The sequence below is a fragment of the Mastomys coucha genome, unplaced genomic scaffold, assembly GCF_008632895.1.
Source record: "Mastomys coucha isolate ucsf_1 unplaced genomic scaffold, UCSF_Mcou_1 pScaffold3, whole genome shotgun sequence".
Lineage (NCBI taxonomy): Eukaryota > Metazoa > Chordata > Mammalia > Rodentia > Muridae > Mastomys > Mastomys coucha.
This window is the reverse complement of record NW_022196909.1, coordinates 33,785,629-33,794,457: the sequence shown is the minus strand read 5'-3', so window position 1 is coordinate 33,794,457 and position 8,829 is coordinate 33,785,629. Positions and strand designations below refer to the sequence as shown.

The following is an 8,829-nucleotide window of genomic DNA, read 5'->3' as shown; positions in this document are numbered from 1 at the left end:
TAATTTTATTAATATTAATTATATAATTATATAAAATTACACATATATTTCTATTATATCATATAAATATTATATAATATAATTGATATAATTATATTAATTCTATAATTATATAATAATATTAAATAAAAATTAATATAGAAATTGTATTAAAGGGTCACAGCTTTAGGAAGTCTGAGACCCACACTGCTTTAGGGGAATCAAGGAAATCTTTGTGAGAAACACTGATGACGTTGTTACTGGATAGTAAGACAAAAATCAACCGCCATAAGCTTTTCTAAACCTGCCTTGTAAAAATTACCTGGTGACTTGCTAAAATTACCAGGACTAACATACATCATCCTTAGTACAGCTATACTATTCTACACTACCTGTACTTTCGCACAAAGATTTTGGCTCCGTGGGTTGAGGAGTGAGGTCCAGGAAACTTGGAAATCAAATGCCCAGCTTACTGTAGTGCCAGAGGAAGGCTTGGGGAATCTTGAGTGAGCTGCTGAATCCCACCACACTGAGCACCTATCCAAAGTAAGGCACCAGGTTGAGAGCGGAGAGAGCCTGAGAAAAGTAATCTTGAGTGAAGGTTAGCATGTGGTGTCGGCCAGTGTCTGACGGCATTTGTCAAAGGACCATAGAAGCTTGCAGGATGCAAAGCTCGGGCTTCCGTGGCGCCTAGGATGGGAAGGAAGTAGAGATGTCTTCTAGAAGCATCTAACGTGCTGATTCCTCAGCGACGCTCCCAGGGGAGGTTTGCTTTCGTTGATTTTTTTTTAGATGATATTTTCTTTGAACATCGTGTAGAGAGATATGAGTGGCCTTCAACCGCTGTCTAAAGCATTCTCTTTGTTTTGTTTCAAGCCAAGTCTGGCTTATTACATAAATGGACACAGCTGCTCTCTGTAAAAAGCGGGATGCTATTCAGAAGGAAGAGAGGGACATGCCCCGTGGTCAGGAGTGGGGCGTCTTTTGTGTCTTTGCCTCCATAGCAACAGAACGTTGTCTCTAAAGTTCAGAAGCTTGGTCATAATGCAACTGAAACCAGCCATCCAGGTAGGTTTTGTCAGCCGCACGCATCTACACTCAGGCTCTCCCAGTACCGACTCTCCAAGGTGGGCGACAGCAGTTGGGAAGACGGACAAATGCATATTCTTGGATTCTACCCAAAATCTCCCGAGTCAGAACGGCGGAGGAGGGGAAGTGATGGAAGCCGAAATGGTGAAGGTAAGAAGTCAGCCATCCTTCAGATTCTTCTGATGGCCCTTAAGTCTGAGAAGCTGCCTCAAGCCCGAGAGAAACTCTATCAATGCATTAATACTGGAAAGAACTCTCCGTGAACAGGGACCTGGCTGGGGCTAGGTATGTGTTCACTATACATTTATTACAGCCTTGTTATTGCTATCGGGTGTCGGAAAATCTACTCGCCTGCCAAAAGTGAGATTGATATTTGGTCCCCAGTGTTCGGGATCCAACCCAGAGCCTTGCACGTTTTAGACAGTTCTCTTATCCCTGAGCCCTACTCCCAGGCTCCATGATTCTTGTTGATGTTCTTTAAAACAATTCCTAGTGGCTCGTACACTAAGACAAACTACAAAAGCCAAGTCCTTTCATGATGTGGCCTGCCTGCCTCTCTGGACTCTTCCACCTTCCCCAGCTGATCTCCACCATTCTGGCTTTCCAATGGCTTATTCTAATTTGTGTTTCTAGCTACTGCTCAAATGTCACACATATATATGTGTATGTATATATATACATACATACATATATGTATACATACACACACATATATCACATATATAACATATATATTCATGTGTGTATGTATGTATATACAGTGTAGATGCACATGAGTACGCAGGTATGAGAATAGGCTAGAAGAGGAAGGACCCTGGGCATCTTGCTCTATTACTTTCCACATTACTTCTTTGAGACAGGGTCTCTCATTGAATGAACCTGGAGCTGAGCTGGCACCCAGAGGGCCCAAGCAATCTTCTTGCCTCTGGCCCTTACAGTACAGTACTGGTGTTATAGGTGCACAACCAGCCATGGCGGGATTTTCACACGGGGCATGGGATTTGAACTCAGGTCCTCTGGAAGAGCAGTGGGTTGCTTATCCACTGAGCCATCTCTCTAGGCACTTGTACTTTTTATGTTCTGCCTATTACTCATTCATTAGCTTTCTTCAAGGCATACAAACCGACTGTGCCTCCTCAGTTTGTTCATTGTCAAATCCACGCACGGTGTCATTGTCTCTTTGTGTCCTTCTGGGCCTTGCAATACTGGCAGACTTACCACATGTCTGTTGGGTGACTTCCCAGGCTGCAGCTGAAATTCAAACGTACACGGTAAGTTAACAACGGAACTGCTGCTTTCCTAGACACATGCTGTGCTGCAGTTTTTTTTTTTTAAAAATGTGGATCGTAATTATTGTTTCAGTTGTGGGAACTTGAATGTTTTACAGGAAGTTCTTTAAGGGATCTTAAAATATACTTGTCAAGAGCTGGCTTTAGAGTCAGAGCTGGCCCCGTGTTCACTTATTGGAAGGGAAACACTGGAGCTCAAAAAAAAAAAAAAAAAAAAAAAAAAAAAAAAAAAAGTACCATCATAATGCCTTGCACCACATCAGATAAACAAGCAACTGATGCTGAGATTTATGATGGTTTTACAATTGTCTTGCTACAGATTGTTCTGGAAACAGAACGCTGAACCCAGACTCGGGTGCCATCTAGTGGTCATGCATAGTTCCTCGAGAAGTAAACTCCAGTGTAGTCCAGGACTGTGTTTTGACTCATTGGGAGGTTTTGTGCTTTTATAATGTGTATCTTTGCCGTCTCCACTATGAATTTAGGTTGTATTCAGGATGATGTATGTTAGTAAATGCCTGCAAAATTCATGAGCACTTAACCTTCTTTGGGGTATGGCATATAAAAATGAAGATGTTGTGTAAATAATAATTATCTCAGGTGATCGTTCATAAAGCTGTGTGATACCTAAGAACATGTGTTGTGGGAAATATTAAAGAAAAAGATCACCCCTCAATCTCTCCAGCCCTGCAGGACCACATTCCCGCTCTAGTACCGGTACTAGCCAGCCACACTACTATGTCCCGGAGGGTTCCTGTTGTTCTCTCCCAGCTAGCAAGATCATCTCGCTTACATATAATGCCCTACACACCCCACAATCAGACATCGAGCACCTAGTTAACCAGTAGAAACATGACTCTTAAGGCTTAATTATCCAATCAGGTTGGTATAGCAAGAAGATCATAATTTGCAAAATGCCAATACAATAATTTCAGAGCCAATTGATAAAGATAATGCTTTAACCCAATTATTCTAACCTTGGGAATATCTTAGCTACTTGTGGCTGTTTAAAACCACGTGGGGTCAGGATCATCTTCCTGTTCAATCTGCTTCCATGTTGCTTCTCCACTCTCTCTGACCTCTGACCTCTCTCACTCCTAAACTTCTAGCTTCCGCCTCCCTATTCCTGTCCAATCACAGACTTGTCACTGCCCTAATGTGACTGGACAGAGAAAATGCTGCAACAAACATGGACCTATTTAATGTCTCTATTTATTGTAGATATCCAGAGGCAAAGGGAACTTCTGACTCCTGGTCAGCTATGTCACCTTTTGTATATGGAGCATGCTCCCTAAGGGCTCACGTGTAGACTGCTTCTTCCTCAATGCTGGCTTTGGGAGGTTCTGAGAGCATGAGTCCAGCTGAATGAGATGGGCTACTGGAGACATGAAGACATCTCTTATCACCATGTTACTCCTCCCCTCTTTTCTGCCTTCTGTCTCTACCATCATGTGTCCATGGCAGCTGCCCTGATGCTCTGCAGAACAGCAGCTGGGGACAAGGTGGTGGGGCAAGGAACCATGAATAGAACACTCAGAATCCATGAGCCAAACACACCCATATGCCCCCAAGTTGTCTCTATCAGGTAATTTGGGTCACGGTGAGGGTAAAAGTAATGGGGGGCCTTAGATGTCTCAAGTTCTTGGTGTCAGGACTCCAGGAGTGCTCACCTAACTCAGTTATTATTGATCAAACATCTCGTCTGTACAGCGCAGCTCGCACACCTCTTGTTGCACAGGTAGTCCTAGGGTTGTCTCAGCTGCCTAGAATCCTTTCTTGCTCTTGCTATTGACTTGGTCTGGAGGTCTTTGCAGAAGTCAGCTAGGTCATCATTTGGGGAAGCCTTGGGGTCACTCAATCATATTACAGAGCACAATGCCCAATATCTAGTGAGAAGAGTTCTCGATGTGTCTGAGACAGGGATATGTAGGCGTAATCTTAGGCAAATCAGATCCAAATCTCGATAGTGGGAGCCCCTAACTTCCCTGCTGATGTCAATCTTTCTAATCATATGGTAGGTTTTCAGACAATGTTTGCCTCCCAAGTCTCATGAGGATTAAATGAGAGAATGACATTATCTAAATTGTTCCATCCGGTTGCCCAAAACATGAAAACTGAGCCACTGATCTCGCGTGGTCTAAGAGCACCTCTTATTTCTAGCCTTCCACTGTGGTGTACTGTATTTCTCTTCGCTCTCTGTAATCCAGTTGTAGCCATGTTTAAATATTTAACATTAGAGATATCCAAAAAGCCAGATGACTTGATAGTACCTATTGATGGTGGGGGACAAGGAACATTTTAAATATTTCATATATTTGTTGTCATAAAGCTGCAAGAATCACCCAGGAAATGAAACTGAAAGTCAACTTACATGAGACCGAGCCATATTTTGAATGTCATAGAGCAACCATCCGCTCGCTAAAACACCACATACCAAAACACTCTGTTCTGAGAATTTGGTGAACCCACATCCTGGCTCCAATCTCTCATTCTTAGAGTATAGTTTCTCTGTGAAGTTAATGAAAAACAAGCTCATGAGTCTTGGATTCTGTTCCTTAATTTGAAAACAGTCTATGAAAAGGCTTGGGAGACTGCTTGTTGATGAATTCCAAATGATAGTCTACTTAATCCTGTAATAAAATGGTGTGGGGGAGATGCTGAGCCACAAACATATTTCCATTTAACTTTCACGAATCTCAGAGTCTTCAGTCCTATCTATTCGTTGCCCTCCCAGTAGCACCCCAATTTCAGGCCAAATCCTCACAAAGAAAAGCATTGTGGGCTGTGTGTCATAATCACATCTGCCCTTGGAACACAGGGTTCTATTCCCCAGATATTAGACTGAACTGGGGAAGGTCATTTTGTTATTGAAGTTGCTTCTCGGATTCTGTTCTTCCCTTGTAACAAAACAAACACAGGCGGCTTGGTTGGTTTGTGGCAAACCTGTGCTACCCAAGTCCTCCTTGCACATGAAGGGAGCTTTCTTCTTAGCTGTCTGCCTTCTGTGCCTATGTGATACCCAACTTACACAATACCCAACTTATGTGCCACCCAACTTATGTGCACCCAACTTAAGTGCCATCCAACTTATGTGCACCCAACCTATGTGCCACCCAACTTTTGCTTACTTTGCTTATGTTTGGAAGTTAGAAGGAAAACAGTGTAGGTCAGTAGTGGAGAAGAGTAGATGAAGAAGTGAGGGATGACAATTTTAATGGGTTTATAAGTTGAATAGTAAAATCTACTTGAAATATACCAAAGACATAACAACGTTCTAAACTCCCTACCTCTTTCTCTCTGTGTGTGAGTGTGTGTGTGTGTGTGTGTGTAACTATCTGGTATCTAGTTGGCACTCCAGCAATGTTCAAAGACTGACTCCTCCGCAGGAGTCTTTACGTCCCTTTGGCTGAGAGACTGGGCTCATCTGGAAAACCTCCAAAGGCAATAGGTCATAGCCACCACGGATGTCCATGTCCAGCCTGACAGCTACACAAAAGAATCATGTCATCACTGTGACCTTTTGGGGGCTGACCTAATAGAACACTGTGTTCTTCAGAGATGTTAAAGGTTGGAGAGTGTGCAACCAACCCTCCCCAGTGCCACTAAAATACAGTGTCTGGTCTGAAATCAGATTGTGTGTGTGTGTGTGTGTGTGTGTGTGTATGTGTGCACATGCACACTCAAGTGAAAGTAGATGTTGTGTATTTAAACCTTTAAAGCCTATTTACATAGAAAGGACTATATAATGTGTCTCTTTATGTATTTCTACCTAACTATCAATATTAAAAAGACATCTCCCATCGGGCCACATGGAAATATTGTAGACCAATCAGGCTTACTACACATTTGATGGGGGTCTTGAGTTAGTTAAACTGCACTGCGAAAGAAATGTATTGTAAGAACCGACCTAGAAACAGGGAGGTAAAACAAATAGGGGTGGTCAGCATGATCATCCCAGAAGCAGCAAAGATGGAAGAGCCACTTTCATATGCTTGAGCAGCGTCACGTGATGTAAGACAACTGCTTAGTTGTCGCCCCAAAACCAAAGCCAGAAAAGTTAGCAGAAGCAGCCACAGGGAGCTATCCCCAACAGACTGCACTTTCTAACACCCTGCGAATGTGGCACAGATATCAGATCAGTAGACTCTGCTGTCCCACCCGTGTTCAGGCCAGCTGGCTGGAGCGTGCTGTGCACACAACAAAGGACTGAGGTCAGGCACATGCTCAGAAGTCCGAACTCAATATCAGGCGCATGCTCAGAAGTCCGAACTCAATATCAGGCGCATGCTCAGAAGTCCAGACTCAATCAGACTACTACGTGTTGTGTCCCCAACAGAATGACAATCACAGCAATACTGAGCATAGCGAAGGTCGTACACCTTCGCTAGCTTCCTTCATGCCAAGCCCCATGGAGCGATTCTCCTTCCCAGAAGAGAAAATCCCGAGACAGAACTTTCTGATGTGAGACAGGAAATAGAAAAGCAATTTCACCTTGTGTGCGAGGGTATGTATGTGTGTACCAGTGCGGAGAGACCAGTCTGCTGTTGTCTCTCAGTATCTCCCAACCGATCTATCTATCTATCTATCTATCTATCTATCTATCTATCTATCTATCTATCTATCTATCTATCTGTCTGTCTACCTACCTACCTAGAGTCAAGGTCTCTCACTACCAAGGCTGATGAGCCAGTGAGTCCCAAGGATTCCCCCCACCTTCCAGAACTGGAATTATATGACCACCACCGGACCCAACTTTTAAAAATATATTTATTTTGTTTCTTTTTGTATCCCAACTACAGGTTCACCTCCCTCCTCGTCTCCTAGCACCTCTCTCTCTCCTCTGCCCCCACAACTCCTTCATTTCTCTTCAGAAAAGGGCAGTTCTCCCAGAGATGTCAACCAGCCATGGCATATCAAGTTGCAGTAAGACTAGTGTCCTTCCCTCGTAATGAGGCTAGAAGAGGAAAGGACCCTTAAGGCAGGAGAAAGAGTCAGAGATAGCCCCTGGTCCCACTGTTATGAGTATCACAAGAAGCAAGCGACACAACTTTAACATAGAAGCTGAGCCTAGGTCAAATTTGAATTCAAGGTCTTGTGCTTTCAAGATGGACACTGTACGAATGGAGCCACCCACACACATCCTTCCTCTTTGGGACAAGAAGAGTAGTGGAAAGGCAGAAAACTCGACCAAGCAAAATAAAATGCCACCCTTCCTTGGCTATTTTGAAATGACTCCTTCCTTAAAAAAAAAAAAAATACTATTGCCCACAGTGGCATATTGTCACAATGAAAAAGAAACTAAATTCTGAAACACATTTGGGCATATGCTGAAGCATTAGGACAAGGTGTTAAGTAAAAAGGGGAGATCTAAAATCATAGCTATCCCATGAGCCCCTTTGTGTGATTATCTAGACACGGTAGAGGCCTAGAGCTAAGGACAAAGTTAAAGATGAGCAGGGGCCAAGGAGTAGGAGAAGCGGGTAGTGACTGCTTAGCATGCATGGCGTTTGTCCTAAGTGGGGTGGAAACTGTTCCTTGAGGAGATAGTGGTAGTAGTCTACAACCTTGTGGACATACACAGTACTAGTAAATTGTAAGCTGGGAATGGTCTGTTTTATATTATTCATATTTTACCTCATTAAAATATTAATTAAGCTCTCTTCCCAAGGCTTGGGGACCATTACAGAAAAGGGGGGAGGTGGAGGGAGAAAGGATTGTAAGGGCCTGAGGTCAGAGGGAGATCAGAGGAGAAGAACAGCGTCTCCCACATGTCAGGACCTCTGTACTCAGCAACTCACAGCAGCTGTGGTTTGCCGCGGGATTTCTTACGGGGTCCCTTGTTCCACGGGACTAGGGGTTCTGGCCAGGTGGGCACAGGATTCGGCTTTTGACAAACAGACTAAACACGACTGGTGTAAGGTCTGAGTGTATTTCTTTAAAAATGACATGAGGCTTTTACAATCATTATAAAAGAGAAATGAAAAATCTGGCAGCTCAACAGTTGAGGTACATCTGAGGCTATCTGAAACATACTGGGTCTAAAGCAGCAGCTATCTCCTCTGAACTGGTGCTGCATCCCCCGGGCCCAAGTGCTCTGGGCCCCGGGGGACTGCGAGAGATACATGAATCTGAGTCCTAGCCCATCTAAGTTCTAGTGCTAGTCCTGCATGTGAGTCCAAGTCCTTCTTCCAGTCCTAGTGCTAGACTGAAGTCACACAGGCAAGTGACCCCCACACCAAGGTCAGCAGAGTCTGGTAGCTAGGTGTGAAGCAGGAGGAAGAGGGGTGGAGCCCTCCCTGTTGAGATATTCTTATGCTAATTCTCTGGTTCTTGCTGGAGGCAGGCAGAGGGGAATCCCGACCTAACATTATAACTTAACGTCCTAACATTATAACTTAACGTCCATAGAGGCTCACAGCCATTCATCGATCTGAGTACAGGGTCCCCAGTGAAGGAATTAGAGAAAGGACCA

General features: G+C 43.8%; 1 long non-coding RNA gene across 2 annotated transcripts in view; it reads left to right on the top strand.

Annotated features, from left to right (window-relative positions):
* Positions 1-1,109: 1,109 nt before the first annotated feature.
* The window catches only part of LOC116074854, a 21,246-nt gene continuing 13,526 nt past the window's right edge, over positions 1,110-8,829 (top strand). For both annotated transcript variants that reach the window (XR_004112307.1, XR_004112306.1), the window contains exon 1: positions 1,110-1,218. This is a non-coding gene — a long non-coding RNA (uncharacterized LOC116074854). The remainder of the gene's footprint in view (positions 1,219-8,829) is intronic.